Here is a 17,392-nt window from a genome sequence, read left to right as displayed (position 1 = left end):
TCCCTTTTCCCTGAACCCATAAACATGCCTGAAGTCCAGGGCCATATCCAAGATACTGCAAAGTGGTGGAGAGTCGTGGACTTCAAAGCGTGAAAGAAGAGGTGTGTGGTAATGAACGTGGCAGTGGGAGCAGGAAGGGAACAGGAGGCAGCGTAGGAGCCACAGGGGCTGTGTCTCCCAGGGAATGCTCATGGACATTAACACACATTCCATCCCATTGGAATTACTGCAGTGGGCCAAAACGTTAACCACTATGAAATTGCGAAATTCCGCTGACATGAAATCATGGTTCCTAAAGGTCTGATCTCTCTGTCTCTCAGAGGATCCATACAGGAACATCAGAACATTAAATTCAGCAGAAACAATAGGTTTTTCAGGAACCTGCATCTGAAATTCTTCTTCCCATCAGTCACCCCAACCTTGAGTCACAGCAGCGCTTAATCAATTAACTGTACTTTGAGACAGATGTGCATTCAAGTTTCTGGTTGAACACGGAGCTTGTTCTTTCTCCAGGTCCAGCCCCTTGCAGTGCTGTCATCTCTAATCTTAGATCTGACTGCATGCTCTTCAGGGCATGCACTGCTTTAGTTGTTGTGGGGCACCTCAAACACCTACAGGGATAATTAAGTAATAAATAGGCATAATACAGCTCATCTGGCTTTAGTGAAATTGCCGTGGATGCACGTTGGAAGTTAGCCTGGTGTTCATCGTTCTGACTTAGTGACATTACACCAATCCCCAGTGTAACAGAGCATGAAGAGAAATCCCTCAGTCCCTCTGGCTGCAAGTGCCTGCTGGAGAGCAGCCCCAGGTTTGTGTCCTAGGCTGGGTCTGGGAACCTGAAAAACTCAGAGTGAGGTTTCTGAGGCAAAACCTACATAATTTCCAAGGTTCATTGTGATTAAGATGTATCATGTTCACCAGGTTAGATCCTGATTCATCAAAGCTGTTAAGCATCCACTTAACTTTTAGGGAGGAATCATCCCACTGAAATCCACAGAACAGCTCACAAACCTTGATGGGAGAATGTGGTTACTCATTCTGCAGGATTTATGCCCTAATCCCAACAATAGAGACAAATGAGCAGCAGCTTTGTCACCTGGGCCTGGGATTCCATCCTGTGAATTTTGTCTCCTTTCTTGGAAGAATCCTTATCCTTTCACCCAGCCATTTCATGGTTTTCTCCCAGCAGCTCTGTTAACAGACTTTTGTATTGTTTTATTGGGAGGTTTTTTTTTTCTCTTATCTAGTATACCATCAATCATCATTGTTATTATCAATTTGCTCCTTAGCCTTGTAGCTTGATCTGCAGGCATTTTCCAATAGTGCCTGTATTTTCTGCATTGATCTTTATCTTTTCACAGAATTTCTATATTAAATGAATCCTTCCAAGCTGTTTTAAAATGACATAACACGTTGGGATAAAACCCACACAATGCAGAGTGTTTGTAATGCACATGTCCTGAGAGACCAGAACCCTCTCTGCTTAGTCTGTGAAACAAATCCACAGAGGAATTAAGGGAGACATACATCTTGGCTTTAAAGGTCTGCTTGCTTCTGCAACTGCCTCCAAATTATAGAAAGGCTCCAGACTGGAGAGGGGAGGGAGAGAAGGGGGGAATAACATAAGGACTGGAAAAGAAAGGCTTGAATTTAATTGCCCTAAAAATTTCAATCATTCAATCTGGTAATTAGAGAGCTGGCTGATTCAGAAAGCAATTTCATTTGAAAAAAAAAAAAAAAAAAGAGCCCAACAAGATAATTGATGCTAAGTGAATATTTTACCTGAAATATTAAATACCAAACTTAAGTCTGCCTCCAGGGCCCTTTCTGCTACCCCTTTTTGATCTGTCTTTCTACTTCTTTATATTTTCCTCTCACATGACTCAACAGAACAGGACACTCCTTCAGAAAATCAGATTGTCACAGGGACAGGTATATTTGAACTCTCTGTGCTGTGAAGGAGACAACATAATGATTTATTAGTAAATAAAATAATAATAGGAAGTCTCCTGAGATGCAGCCTGGCTGCAAATCTCAGTGAGATTTTCCAGTGCTGAGTCTCTGTGTCTGGCCACGAGCACAGTCTGATGTCCTAGCAAGGGGAACAGTTTTCTTTAGGAGCTGATCAAGTACAGGTGACAGCTTTCTTTGTCAACTTAACAAGGATTAGCAGAATGTTTTGTGTTTAATTCTGGACTCTCTGATGCCACGAAATGGTACTTCAAGGTAGAGCTGTGCAGTCCTGCAGAGCACTGTGGGTGTCGGTGTCACAGGGGTCTGATTGCACAGGTCTCTTGGCAGGGTGGAAAGAGGAGCTGGTTTATTGCACACTGCTCACGAGAGGGAACTGCTCATTCTCTGGTATTTAATGGCCTAATGAACAAGGGCAGCATCCCATACACACCTTAAAGGAATGTTGTGTGCCTGGAAATTAGATAGATAATAATTTATGCCGTATTTATAGATGGAGAAATGATAAAGAAAAATGCACATTACACATTGGATTCTGCTTTCCTGTGCTGTTCTAAGTGCTCACCTGTGCAGCATTTTCACACAAAATGTTACACTTTATTCCTATTAGTAATGTTAAATTTTAATCTTAAAAGACCTTTTTAAGTGGGATTCCACATCTATTACCCTCAGGAAGCCCACATCAAACATATTCAGGTGCCTTTGCAATTTCCATCTTTGAGACTGATCATGAGAATGTTTCTGATCTGTATAACATTCAGGATCTAAAAAGGCAGATGACAGGTCTTGGGGAAAATCCTTGTTGGGAGATGAGATGCCAAATGGGATGTGGCCTTTTTTTTGCAGCCAGAAAAAAAAATGCACTAATGCTGAATATACTATGTAGGAAATGTGTGGTAAGTACTTCTGGAGGTATTGGGGCTATTGCAGGTTATTGCAGGTTTTGAGACCAACTTCATGCCACACCCTGACTGTGCTCCTGCCCACAGAGAGTCTCCTGGCCTGCCTTTGAGGGGATGCCTTCAAAAGAACACCCGTGGCCATTAATCAGGCTTGGGAACCTCCTGCCAATAGGTGGGGACCATCCCCTGACCTTTAGCAGAGCTGCATTCCATCTTCACACCAAAGGGCTCCAGGTCCTGTGCAAGTCCTAGAGCTGAGCAGACTCTGGGTCAGGAGTATAAACCAAGCACTAAAGGGAGAACATCAGCTAATTCCAGCAAAGCCACAAGGCAGAACCACCAAGCTAAAGTGGATTTCAAGCTCTGCAGAGAAAATTAGCAACTTGAACCACCCACTTTTCCTTAGTCACCTGAAATTTCTCAGAAGCTCCTGTTCTTTTAAGAGCCATGATGATGCCCTTTTGTTTTCTCTGTACAGTTGTTCTCTCAGTAGCTGATGAAATTCTTCATACAGAGGACAGGCTACCCCATGCTGCTCAGGAAGTCTGGTCTCAATACTGAATTTTGGAGCCTGGCAACAAAGCAAATCTCAGGTAAGTGAGTCTTATGTTCACTGTGTACAGATCTCCTGCAGTACAGGTACAGAGAAGAAGCTATTATAGACACCTCTGCAGAATTTTAAATAAATTTAAAAGTGCAAATCCCACTGTGAATCTCCTCTCTCCATTGAGCAGAGACACAAACACCGTTTTGGAAACAGCCAGGGCTGCTGTAACTGTTAATTAAGTTCTGTGCATTTGTTGTTCAGGACAGTAAATGCAAGCCCCCTTCTCTGAGCTACCCCTCCCTCTCTGAGAATTCATAGCCACTATCTAATCTGACAAAAACTGTGTACTCTTTTATACTTGGAGGTCACTTTATGTTACTTACAGTGTGTTGCATGATGTCAAAATGCATAACACAACATAATGAAAAGCAGACTATTATAACTCAACCTGACATCAATGACATAATATGATGTGGCTACTGAGAAATGCACTGTTGTCATTGGTTTGTGTTTTCATTTGATACCTACTTGCCATTCCATCATGGGGCATTTGTTGCAGAATTTGGAGAAGGTTAGGCTGAGCACTCCTGATACTGCTGTGGCTCCCAAAATTTTTGCACCGAGATCACTTGATTGGATTTTCTGGGTGTTCCTCCTGATTTACACTAGCAAGAATCAGGCTCTACAAAATCACCACATAAAGAGCAATTACTTTAGGAAAGCCATCAAATTGGAAAATGCAGCTCCTGGGAGTGAGGAAATGACAACCCTTTTACAGTCCCTGTAACCTTAGCTCTGTCCTCCTGGGCAGTAAAGAAGCCTGCACTGTTTTTCCTGCAGGATGTCATTTCATTTTGTAGGACTGTGTGGCAAAGCAGCTGTTCAATATTTCTCTTAACTTCTTCACCTAGTCTGTGGTCCCATATCTCATTTGCTGCACATCAAACAAATCCTTTTGTGGCTTAGGTAGTTTTTCTTCTTCCTGTTTTTATTTGCTATTGTATTGTTCTAATTACCACAATAGATGTGTATTTCAAAACCAAGGTTGAGTCTATCTTCCCAATGCACCCACAAGGTTGAAACACACTGTTGTTCCTTTCTTGTTCCACAGACAGGGAGCAGAGGCACAAAATTGCATCTGTAGGCTCAATGGGAAGTTTGTCCAAGACAAGGCTACAGCACAAAGCAACAAAATCCCAACCTTTTACATTAATTCTTTATTTTTATTCCCTGGCTACATTATCCTGTCCAGGTCCTCAGTGGAAAAAGCAGGCATGAGCCTCATTTGTGAAAACCTTGGGCAGCAACAGGTGGAAATGGATTGTTCTGGTGATTAATCCATCCAGCAGAACCAAAACAGGGGACCCAAAAATAAAAACAAAGTAATTGAGCTGATGGATTATAATGAAACCCACTGTACTTTCCACTAGAGTTTTACAAATCCATAAAAGAAAACCTCTCTAGCCTGTTCTCCTCTCTAACACAGGCCATAGAGTTTTATTTAACAGTTTCAAGCCCATGTCTTCTGGTTGAGCTAGAGCCTATTTTTAAGCATTGCTGTTGTGGTTATTATTAATATTATCTTATGTTGATGGTGGTTGGCCAAGCCAGCTGGAGCCATGGCTTTCTCAGTGACAGAATTCAGCCCCCAGTGACTCTGGTGACTCTGAGGGTGGCCAGTGCACCCAGCCTCACATTCCCCACTCCAGCACACCCTGCACTCCCACCTCGTGCTGCTGGTCATTCCAGGGGCAGCATCTCTGCATGGATTGTTTGGGAGGCCTTGGAAGCAGTGGGACAGATCACTACATTATTGCTGCAAGATAGGATTTGATGAGAATGTAATTAGTTTCTGCTGACAAAGCCTGTTCTTCCTGGCCAGGAACCCTGCTGAGAAGTTCAGGTTTAGCAAAGCAGAAGTCAGGAGTGGAGGGAGGTTAAAAGAAAGCTAAAGAGCTCTGGGAAACCAGGTGAGGTTTAGACATCTGCCAACATTCTGGCCAGATATCCCCATAGATAGGAATTACATTCACTTAAAACTTTCAAAGAATGAAGGAACAAGACTTTACAAATGGTTCTCCCTGTCAGAAATTTTACCTGAATATTTTTGTCTTTTATTTAGCTTTTGATGGGGTCTACTATGCCATTTTCTGTTAGGATGAGATCTTATTTTTCTAAATAAATCTCCTGCATTTGTAATTTCTGTCTGTACCAACACATATGCATAATTCTTGCAAATTATGGTATGGAGCTTCCTAGAATTCTGGGGTGAGCAATTGGAACTCTTCACCTGAAATTTTACAATGTGAGGTTCTACCTCCTCTGAAAAGAATTCAGCATAGCAAAAGCCAATTTTGTTTACAGAAAATAATACCTAAATATTGACCCAGTGACTAAATTCATGGCAGGTGTTTGTGGTTTAACTGCAGATGAGTCTCAAAGTCGGCTGGGCCACATCACACAGAGATTTGGAGCCAGTGATGCTCCATTGCAGACACACACACACACAGAGTGGAACAGGACAAAGGAAGCAGTAACACCTCAGAGTACAGATTTTAGGCTACACCATCCATAAAAGCACTAGAAAAGGACTGCCAAATGAGGGACAATTCAAGAATTTAAATGCAGTGAAAAATGCCAGCTGAAATAGTCACTTTGGAAATTATGGCTATAGTAGCTTGGCATTGCTCGGCAGATGTTGAATGTAGAACATGGTAATATCCCTCCAGCACAGTAGCTGCAAATCCAGGAGCCACAAAGGCATTTAACAACTTTTTGTAAATGTCACAAATTCCTAATTCAATCCTTTGGTAGTTTTCTAAAAAATTGTTATGGGGGAATCATCACATGGCATAGTAACAAACTCCCCTGTTTGTGCTGATGAAACAACCCACATGCCTAAACCTGGCTTGAAATTATGAAAAGGAGCACAGCACAAGAAAGGTGCCATATTCTGACCTCACAAACAACATCATAAACCCATTGTCACCTCTTAGAAAAAGTGGGATTATTTGGGACTGACCATCCTGACACTGAGGACAGAATCGGGGCCCTTGGCAGTTCACAGAGTCATGGGATGGTTTGGCTTGGAAGGGAGCTTTGAAGATCAGCTTGTCCCTAGTTCTGGAAGCTGTGGTTCCACATTGCACTGCAGGTGCAATGTGCAGGAGGGAGGATTGTCCTGGCAGGGGAGGCTCAGTTGTCACAGTGGGTGACAGAACATCCTGCCTGGAAAGGACCTCTCGGTGGGACTCTGACAGTGACCAGCTGTGAGAAGAGCTGAGAACCTCCTGTAAAAGTCTTCAGAGAATGATAGACACACCACAGTGATGCTCCAGCACCTTCAACCCTCACACTGACCCACTGGGGACTTACTGCCTGAGTGCTTTGGTGGCTGTGGGCAGAGCCCACAGATCCAACACCCTGAGCCGTGCCTGAGTGTCTTTGCTCCTGCCTTTGCCAGTCTGTGCTAATCCTTACTCTGAGCTGAGATTAATCAGGTTCTTTTAATTTAGGGCCCCTAAGCTATACTCGTTCTGTTGGATGGATTACCCTGTTGTGACATGTCTCGACCTGCTGCTCGACTCAGTTCTCTTGCTAACCCATTTTATATTCCTGGCACTTCAAAACACAGACATTAGTTATGTATGCATGTGAGCCAACCCCAGTGTGCTCAGAAATGCAACACAAAATCCCTTGGTAGTTTGAAAATACACACTACAGTCACTCAAACAGGAGGAAATGCAAATGCCACACTCAGACACGTTGTCATATTCCCATTTAGTCCATACAAGTATCCCAAAAGCAAGACTCCATACCCCAAATGTCATGTTTTAGAGGACACAAGGTTTGAAAAATAACAATAAATTGTAATAATTGCCTCTCAGGTGGGCTGAATTACTCCTTGAGGAATTAGTCTTCCTCCCTTGTCTCTGAAGGAAATACCTTTAGCTTGAGTTTTTTGGTTGCAAAGCAATCTGAGCCACGAATCCAACATCCTGGCCATACAGAGACTCCCTAAATCCCAAAGCCTAAAGCCCAGAACATGAGAAAAGACAAAACTGAAATTATCTGGGTGCACAGAGGGTTGAACTTTGGTAAGAAACAAACTTGACATACATTGTACCTTAGTAGAAAACCAAGGCTTCTAGAAGCCCAAATCTCTCCTGAAAGGAGGAGCAGCAAACAGGTCAAGGTACATCCTTCACCAGTGGGTTCCAGGAGGTGCTGACACTGCTCCACAAACCATCTGCTGTGCCCTCAGCAGGGGTGGGAGCTGCTCCTTGGTGGGGAAAGCAAGTGCAGGAGAGAAGAGCTGTTGGCTCCTCTCTTCCACCAGAACCCAGGCAGCTGCAGGTGAGCTGGAGCCAGGTCCCTGCAAAGGGGGACACTGAGCACACACTCTGTCCTCAAAATAATTTGGGAAAGGCACTTCCGTGGTACTGCTCAGCACAGCTGGGGGTGGGCACTGTGCATCTCCTCACTGAAAAAGTACAGAGCAATGCACTGAGAAAATCTCCTTTGGGAAAGGAAAAATATTTGGAATCTAAACTGGAAGATGCTTGCCATGAATAACTCCCAGCCTAACTTCCACCAGCAGCTGGAATACAGGGAATGGCAATGACTGCAGAGCAGGGCCACCAGAACTCCCAAATACTTAACAAGCTCCTCATAAGACAGAATTAACACATAGCCACCTTTTTCAAGTTTTTACTTTTCTAATGGTGAGTAATTCTCCCTCATCAATGACAGGCATTCAACTCATTCTGTATTGAAAGGAAAAATCTAAAATAACCCAGAAAATTCTCTGTTTACTTTCAGACAAGGATGCCCTTCAGAACTCACTGATCACATGTGTATCAGTTATTGAGAGCACAGAAGCAAAGTCCCCCAGGCAAGTCTGCTGTGAACTCCTAACCTAAGGTTCTTAAATATGCCAGGCACAAGGAAATCCAATTTTTATTAACCTCATTAATCCAGATATTCTTTTGACTGCTGAGTGCTCACTTCAGTGCAGCAGGTAAATGTATAATCTTTTTAAACCCTATTTTTATCTCTTGTTTCATGTGTTATATGTGACCAACCCCTGTTCACTCATTCAGCCACTGTAGCTGTGCACTTGTGCAGAAACCCACGTGGATAAATGTGGGTTACTGATGAGAGAGGGGTCATTTGCATTTTGGTGTTTGTCAGTGTGACATGCACAGAGCTTCTGTGCAAGGAGGCATCAGTTGCATGTCATCCTGCTTTTGGTGTTTATAATTTTATTTTTTATATAAGGAAACAGACAAATATTCAAGGCAAATAGAGGTGCAAAGAGCTACCTTTAGCAAATCCAGTCATCATTCCACACTTGTCCTGGACAGTTTGCCTGCTTCTTACCAGCAAGCTGACAGATCATGGAAGAAGGGACAAACTCTGGGTACATTACTCCTACATTACCACACTCCAGTCTTTAGGTCAAGGAATGTATTATGTATCCTGAGATTTCAGTAGGAGCTCTTGGATACTCAGGGATTTTTTAATCAACTCACTTATCTACTTGACAGAATGTACAATTTTAGTTCCTCGTGTATAAGATAGGATGTCGAGGTGTCCTGCAACGTTAAGTGGTTAAAAAAAATACACCCCAGAGCTCTTCAAGTAGTTCTTTCTCATTGTAAACCATGCTTGACTTCCTCATTTGTTTGAGGAAAAAGCCACTGAGTGTGTAGACGTCTTTTATCCCTCTTAGCCACAATTCCTTTGAGAAATCCAACAGCGAAGGTGGATACAATTATTGTAAATAATGTTGGATAGAACCCGGAGCAGATGAAGGTGGGAGGATACAGCTCAACAAGAATAGAAGTGGCTTCTAATGAGAGAGGGAATATTTCACTCTCAGCATGGCTGTTATTATGCCCTACACATTAATTCAGCCGAGAAGTCCTGAAGTAGCAGAATGAGTTTGTATTCACTGAAGTGGCAGGCACTGGCATGGCTGCCTTTCTTTCTACTCTTACAATTAATACTTTCTTGATTTCTCAGAGAAGAATACATGAGAGTTAAACCCTGTGAGGCATGAGGCACCTCACAAGGTCTCAAAAGTTCCATTATTGCAGCCTAGTCCATTCACAGCAGTACATATTTCACTTTCAGTTTTATTTTTATTATTTTCTGTATTTTTTTCTAGAACTGTGGACATGATTCACCTTCTTGAAAAATAAGCCCTAATAATTCCAGCAGAGATGTGAGTTCTTCTGCCCAGGAACACCCATGCTCAGATAGTTTCCTAAACCTTCCCGTACAGTTCTTGTGGAAATGTCCACTTTGCCCTGAACTGTTCCTTTTACAAATGAACAACCAGCAAGTGAGCTAGGGTAGTGGCTTACCTCAAAATCCAGAGGCTTTTCTCCATCTTTGTTGAAATCCCTGTACCCTCTCTCTGCTTTCATTTTCTAGACATTCATGACTTCTGCACAGGTAGAGGTCACCAGTCCTTTCAGCCAAAATATGAATAATTCCTTTTCTCCTTTCCCTGCCAATGTCCTGCAGGAGCTGCAGGGCAGGATTATTGTGCTCTTTTCATGTTGCTTCCCAGAGCTAGAGCTGACAGAAAAGAGGACAGGAAGTGTGAGGGGATTATTTTCAGGCTGACAGAGGTACCCACGAGTAACATCTTTGGTGGTGCCATTTTAAACCCTTCATCTCCATATAAGAACTTTGCATTCCCAAACCTGCTAAAACCCGGAAAGTTTGAAGTGGAATCCTGCTATGGTTAATTTAAGTCAAATACAGCCTGAGTGTTTGGTTCCCTAAAGGATCTGACTATAAATCATATATCCTTGTGACATCTCCCATATCACAGAAGAAGAAAAATGCCCCACATCCTTTTTCCGTGTGTTTTTCTTGTCACTTGCCTTGCACTCACATCTGCCTCTCCCTGTGCCAGGAGCTTATTCCTTGTTCCACAGTTGTGCAGCACTCAATGCAGCAGACCCCCAGACCCCCACATCATTTCTGGGGTGATATTGCAAGGCTGATAGAGAGATCACTGCAGCAAGCAGTAAAAACTGCTTTTCATGGAATTCACAGAATCACTGGGTTGGAAGAGACCTTCAAGATCGTCAAGTCCAACCCAGCCCCAACACCTCAACTCAACCCTGGCACCCAGTGCAACATCCAGGCTTTGTTAAACACACCCAGGGATGGGGACTCCACCACCTCCCCGGGCAGACCATTCCAGAACTTTATCACTCTTTGCATAAAAAACTTTTTCCTAATATCCAACCTATATTTCCCTTGGTGCAGCTTGAGGCTGTGTCCTCTGGTTCTGTCAGTGCTGACTGGGAAAGGAGACCAACCCCACCTGAGCACAGCCACCTTTCAGGGAGCTGTAGAGTGATAAGGTCACCTCTGAGTCTCCTTTTCTCCAGGCTGAGCACCCCCAGCTCCCTCAGTGGTTCCTCACAGGGTTTGTGTTCCCAGCCCCTCTCCAGCCTCGTTGCCTCCTCTGGACGTGCTCGAGCATCTCAACGTCCTTCCCAAACTGAGGGGCCAGAACTGGACCCAGCACTCGAGGTGGGACCTCAGCCGTGCTGAGATCAGGGGCAGAATGACCTCCCTGCAGGGCAGCAAGGAGGAAAAGGAACAAATCCAGCAAGGGCTGCGTGCCTGCAGCTCCCACTGCCTCCAGCCCAGGCCGTGGTAGCTCAGCTGCTCTCAGCATCTCGCAGGATTTATCCTGCAGCGTGGCTGCTTGTGAGGAAGGCAGTGTGTGACTGGAAACCACAGCTCCCAGCCACTTCTCCCCGGGTGTTGAGTGAGAGCCTGAGTGCTTGCAGAACAGCCCTTACCTTTCCCAGGCGGGAATAAAAACAAAACACGGGGCTGAATTTATTTCTAGCCAGCGGAAATTTCATATTGAGGGTTACAGGCGTCCTGTGCCTCTTAAAAGCAAGTAATAAAATACTGCTCTCAATTACAAATTGTATTTACATTTTAAACCCCCATATGGTTTGGGGGGGTGGAGGGAGGTTTCGAATGCATTAGCAGCAGCAGTGCTGTGCCACGATTAGTTACAATTTTTTGCTCTTCGTAATGAACAATTAATGCCTCCGCCTTTTTTTTTTTTCTCTCTCTTGCAAACGTAGCCTGTGGCTATGCCAGGTATAGTCAGTAAACAAGACACAATTCTTGCCTCATGTTATGAACCAAAACAAGAAAATGCATGGAGATGACCATCTCTAAAAGGCCTCCTGGAACAGGATTCACACGTTGAGTATAAATTCAATAAAAATTGATTTTTCTTATGTGACTTCCTGGGCTAAACTTTTCAAAGTGTAGGGACATTTACCAGGAAAATTCAAAGCGCATGCAAATGTGCACAGCTCTATCCTCCTGTGCTAGGAAAGCAAAATCCCTTCTCCCTGCCCTCAAGCACTGCTGAAGACAAAGAACTCCTTGTGTTACATGGTCACAACAGGACCTGCTAAAGGGTTTTACCCCAACATTCTTGTAAGTGCCCTTTAAGTACCAAAAGGCCACAATTAGGTCTTCTTGGAGCATTCACCAGGTTGAAAAACCCCAAATCCATCATAGGTGAAGTTTTTCAGCCCTCAGAGCATTTTTGTGGCTGGCCTCCTCCAGCAGGTCCTTCCCTGTGCTGGAAGCCCCGAGCTGGATGTGGTGCCCCAGGTGGGAAACCCACCAGAGCACAGGAGAGGGGCAGAATCCCCTCTCAGCACTGCCCACGCTGGGGGATGAGCCCAGCACCCAGGGCTGCTCCTGATCCTCCATTCCCAGCTTGGATTATCCCAGGGACTGCCCTGCAGAGCTGGGAATAAAACTGGGAATAAAATTGGGAACAGAGCTGGGAACGGAACTGGGAACAGAGCGGGGAACAGAGCTGGGAACAGAGCTGGGAACAGAACTGGGAATAAAACTGGGAACAGAGCTGGGAGTGGAGCTGGGAACAGAACTGGGAATAAAACTGGGAACAGAGCTGGGAACAGAGCTGGGAACGGAACTGGGAACAGAGCGGGGAGTGGAGCTGGGAACAGAACTGGGAATAAAACTGGGAACAGAGCTGGGAACAGAGAACAGAACTAGGAACAGAGCTGAGAACAGAGCTGAGAACAGAACTGGGAACAGAGCTGGGAACAAAACTGGGAACAGAGCTGGGAGTGAAGCTGAGAACAGAACTGGAAATAAAACTGGGAACAGAGCTGGGAGTGGAGCTGAGAACAGAGCTGGGAATAAAACTGGGAACAGAGCTGGGAGTGGAGCTGAGAACAGAGCTGGGAACAGAACTGGGAACAGGGCTGAGAACAGAGCTGGGAACAGAACTGGGAATAAAACTGGGAACAGAGCTGGGAACAGAACTGGGAACAGAACTGGGAACAGAGCTGGGAACAGAACTGGGAACAGAGCTGGGAACAGAGCTGGGAATAAAACTGGGAACAGAACTGGGAATAAAACTGGGAATAAAACTGGGAACAGAGCTGGGAACAGAGCTGGGAACAGAACTGGGAACAGAACTGGGAATAAAACTGGGAATAAAACTGGGAACAGAGCTGAGAACAGAGCTGGGAGTGGAGCTGAGAACAGAGCTTGGAACAGAACTGGGAACAGAGCTGGGAACAGAGCTGGGAATAAAACTGGGAACAGAGCTGGGAATAAAACTGGGAACAGAGCTGGGAGTGGAGCTGGGAACAGAACTGGGAATAAAACTGGGAACAGAGCTGGGAACAGAGAACAGAACTGGGAACAGAGCTGGGAACAGAGCTGGGAACAGAGCTGGGAATAAAACTGGGAACAGAGCTGGGAACAGAACTGGGAACAGAGCTGGGAACAAAACTGGGAATAAAACTGGGAACAGAGCTGGGAACAGAACTGGGAACAGAGCTGGGAGTGGAGCTGAGAACAGAGCTGGGAACAGAACCAGAAGCAGAATCGAGAACAGAACCGGGAGCAGCAAACCTGCTTTGCTTTTATTTACAAATAATACATTTATGACACAAAGGCTATAAATGCTATTTCATTACTTTTACTGCTTATTTAGATATTTCCCTAGAGGGCTAATACAGCATTACTGTTGTGTTGCTATTTCAGCTTCTGTTTTTACAGAAGTTTAGTTTGCAGCTAAACCATTCTGCCCATCTGAGGCTAGGCTGAGCTCAGAGCTCGGCTTTGGATGAGGAACACATTTGGTGCAATTAGATTTGTGGGTTTAGGTGTTTGGGGTTTATTTTATTTACTGTATAATTCTGTAATAAACAGAAATGGCTGTAATTTATAGCCCAGCATTTGGCAAGTGGCTTGTCTGGTCCAGGATTATTTTTTATGGCTGAAATTTTAAATTTAGGTGAGAATTACAAAGAAGCTTAGTACCCACAATTAAGGCAGATGTTCAGAGCTGCCAAGATCAAGCATTCAAAAATCATGAATGAGGCATGATAATACCAGTATTAACTCAAAATAAGAAGACATGGACACAAACTGACACCCACACACCCACAGGGATATACAAGTACCTCTGAATAAGGCTAGCATTTAATTTTGTACCAAATTCACTCCTAATAAAAATTAATTTTTTCATGTAGGATGTAATATTTGTGACATTTAAAAAAATCTTATAAGCAAAAACATTTTGATGTTGGATTAATTATACTTAAGGCAATAAAATTAAAAACATTTTTATTTTGCTGAATAAGCAGCAGTTTTCATTGAGAACCTGGGACAAAATTAGTCTCTATGACACAATATTGAATCAATTTGGCTCATGACTTTGGGTTTCTTTTTTCCATTCTGGTATTTGTTTTCCATATACATTTTTTCCTGAGCTTTTCTCTACAGTAATGAAAGCTCAAAAATTCCTGGTTTGAGCTTCACACAAGCTAAGATTCTCTAATCATCCAGCTTTGGGAACTCCACACCTAAGAAGAACACTAAGCATGATAAGAATCACAAAAATATCAGGAAAAACATGAACAAGGTGCATTGCTTTTCTTTATTAAGAAAGCTGAAAGTTTGCTTTCTTTGTAAGAGTTCAATCCCCAGCATAACAAATACCTGCCCATAAAGAGAACTTCTAAGACTCTCTGGAAAATATAATTGCTCTTTTAGGTGCCTTTGTAGAGCAAATACTCATCAGATGGTACAGACAAATGCCAACAGAAAGAGAACTGTAGTCAAAACATGTTCTGTCAGTGCACCCACATTGCACTGCACATGTATGAGTGCACTTATAGAATATTTACTGCACTCTGGGAATGTAATTGCAAATGTTTAGGGACTGTGAAAGAGGGAAATGCAGCACTGACCCAGCTTCTTCCAGAGGTATCCCCGAGCAATGGAAGTGCTGACTTCCACTGAGCTGGGGTCTGGTCCTGAAAGTGAAAAGATGAAAAAGGCTCTGCAGGACATTGAGTGCAGGTCCTACTCCAAGACTCTGAGAGTATGTCTTGCAACCAGGATTCTGAGAGCAGGTCCTGCATCCAGGACTCTGAGAGAAGGTCCTGCATCCAGGATTCTGAGAGCAGGTCCTGTATGCAGGACTCTGAGAGAAGGTCATGCATCACGGATTCTGAGAGCAGGTCCTGCATCCAGGATTCTGAGAGCAGGTCCTGCACCCAGGACTTTGAGAGCAGGTCCTGCATCCAGGATTCTGAGAGCAGGTCCTGCATCCAGGATTCTGAGAGCAGGTCCTGCATCCAGGACTTTGAGAGCAGGTCCTGCATCCAGGACTTTGAGAGCAGGTCCTGCATCCAGGACTTTGAGAGTAGGTCCTGCATCCAGGACTCTGAGAGTAGGTCCTGCATCCGGGATTCTGAGAGCAGGTCCTGCATCCAGGCACAATGGGAAGTGCTGATTGTATCCCACTACCCCAGAGCACAACAGGGCTGCAGGGACTGAAGCTGTTTTCCTAAAGCAGAAGCCGACTTGCCTGTGTTATTGTAATGCACAGAAGTGATGCCTTGGTGCTGAAATCCCGAGAAGCAGTGGCACATTAACACCATGCTGCTGGAACACATCAGGGCAATTGTGCTCTCCTGCTCCGTTACTGACTGCAGGGCATGGCAGTAACAACACTCCAGTAACCCAGTCCCCCTGCTGAGGTGAAAGAAACATCTTAATGGGAGACCCTGACATTTCTGCAGGCCCATCTACATTCCTGCAAATCAACACAGCGATTGCCCTCGCATGAGGTCACAGGGAGCCCTGTAAAAATATTCAATCACAAAAAAGTCCAAACCCCAAGTCAAAACATAACTCACAGGAGTAAAACCATACTGGGCTCCCAGCTAACTGCACGGACTGGGGAAACAATCGGGGTGGTGAAAGAAGGGCATTTCAGAGCTCTTCAAGAAAAGCTTTAACTGCGCTCTATATCATGAGTCAAAAACTCAAAAGTCTACAGTGGTCACAGAGCAATTCACTTGGAAGAATTCATGCAAAATGTCATTTGTTCTGGCTACTGGATCTGAAGCTACCAGGGCGTATAACTGTTTATTCAGGTTTTAAAGCAACACTGATCCTCCAGCCAGGCCTGGGAACATTTCAGCAGACCCTGCAACAGAAAGAATTACCTATACAAAAGAGCTGCACAAGATAAACTGAAATAGTTTTTAAAAAAGCATAAACCTGTCATAGAGAGTCTCTTTCCAGTTCCAGTGACAACCTGCTGTTCATATTGATTTTGGGTAAGTACAGCACCAGCTGGAGATTAAACCTTGCCCCACCATGGCTCTGACACTACCAGTCCTTCTTTTGTCTCAGTCAAAGCTCAGTCAGTGTAAGGGGGCTACAATGGAAAGTTTGTGCAAAGTGAAGCAGAACATGACTACACAGCAGTCACCATGTAGAAACCAAACTGAGAGCTAAACACACAAAGGCCTCGTCCCCTTCCAAAGCTGGGACAGTGGGGATCAACACGTACTCACCAGTCCAGCTGGAACTCACATTCAAACAGTCCCTGAAAGCACCAGAGAAGATGTTCTGGGATCTGGCCTTTAAACTACCAAAGCATTTCCATGGGCAAGGCCCTGCTTTCCTCTGCAACAGAAGAAATTTTATTCAGAATTTCCCTTGGAGGTTTTGGGTTCATTTTGATTTTAAATTCCTTTGATCATGAATTCTTGGGACTTGATTCTTACATCTGGAGAAGTCCTTCATGTCTGTGCAGAGTGGAAGTAAGAAGCTTGCTACTGAGAGTGTCAGTTAATCTACACTCACCTTTCCATGGGCACAATGTGCATATCCCAGTGCCTGCTCAGTGTCCCAGTGCAGATCCACCTCCAGCAGCAATGCAGGCACCACGGGGACACGGGTGGCCAGTGTGCTGGCACTGTCCTGTTCTGCCAGCCCTGCCACAGGGGATGTGTCCTCTTGCAGACAGGTAGGACAGACCACCCAGAATGTTAATTTATTGCCCAACCTCCTTAAGGGCCATCAGAGTTCATCTGTAGAACGAAGCAAGATGATTCAAGCTGAGTTTCAGCAAGCCAGTGACAAACACTAACAGTGGAACCTTGTCTTCTACATCCCAGAAACCAAGCTCTTCCTGCTCATTAACATTTTACATCATTTTTATTCATTAGTATTTTTGTTCAGGTGCTCTGCCAGAGGTAGACATCCACTTCTTGCAAATTTAAGGCAATCTCTTTCAAGCAAACCTGTGATGCTTGCAACAATCTTTGTGTATTTAACTGGCATTTCAAGGAAAATTTGGGATTTCACTAAAAAGCTGCAGACTATTTACAATGTTTCTTGTTTATTTGGTTTGCTGATGGTGGTTTTGGTGAAAAAAAAAAAAGAGTGAAACCTGATTAATCAAAACAATCCTGTTTCTGAAAGAAGACTGGATGTTTTCAGATTTCCAGACTAAATCAGAAAGAGACTAAATTTTGTGTCAAAATATGTAAAAATATGACTGTTTAGATTTAAATGTCAAAAATAAATATTGTGTCAGTTTGTGAAGAACTGAGCA

This window comes from Taeniopygia guttata, chromosome 19, assembly GCF_048771995.1.
Source record: "Taeniopygia guttata chromosome 19, bTaeGut7.mat, whole genome shotgun sequence".
Lineage (NCBI taxonomy): Eukaryota > Metazoa > Chordata > Aves > Passeriformes > Estrildidae > Taeniopygia > Taeniopygia guttata.
This window is presented reverse-complemented; position numbering follows the sequence as displayed.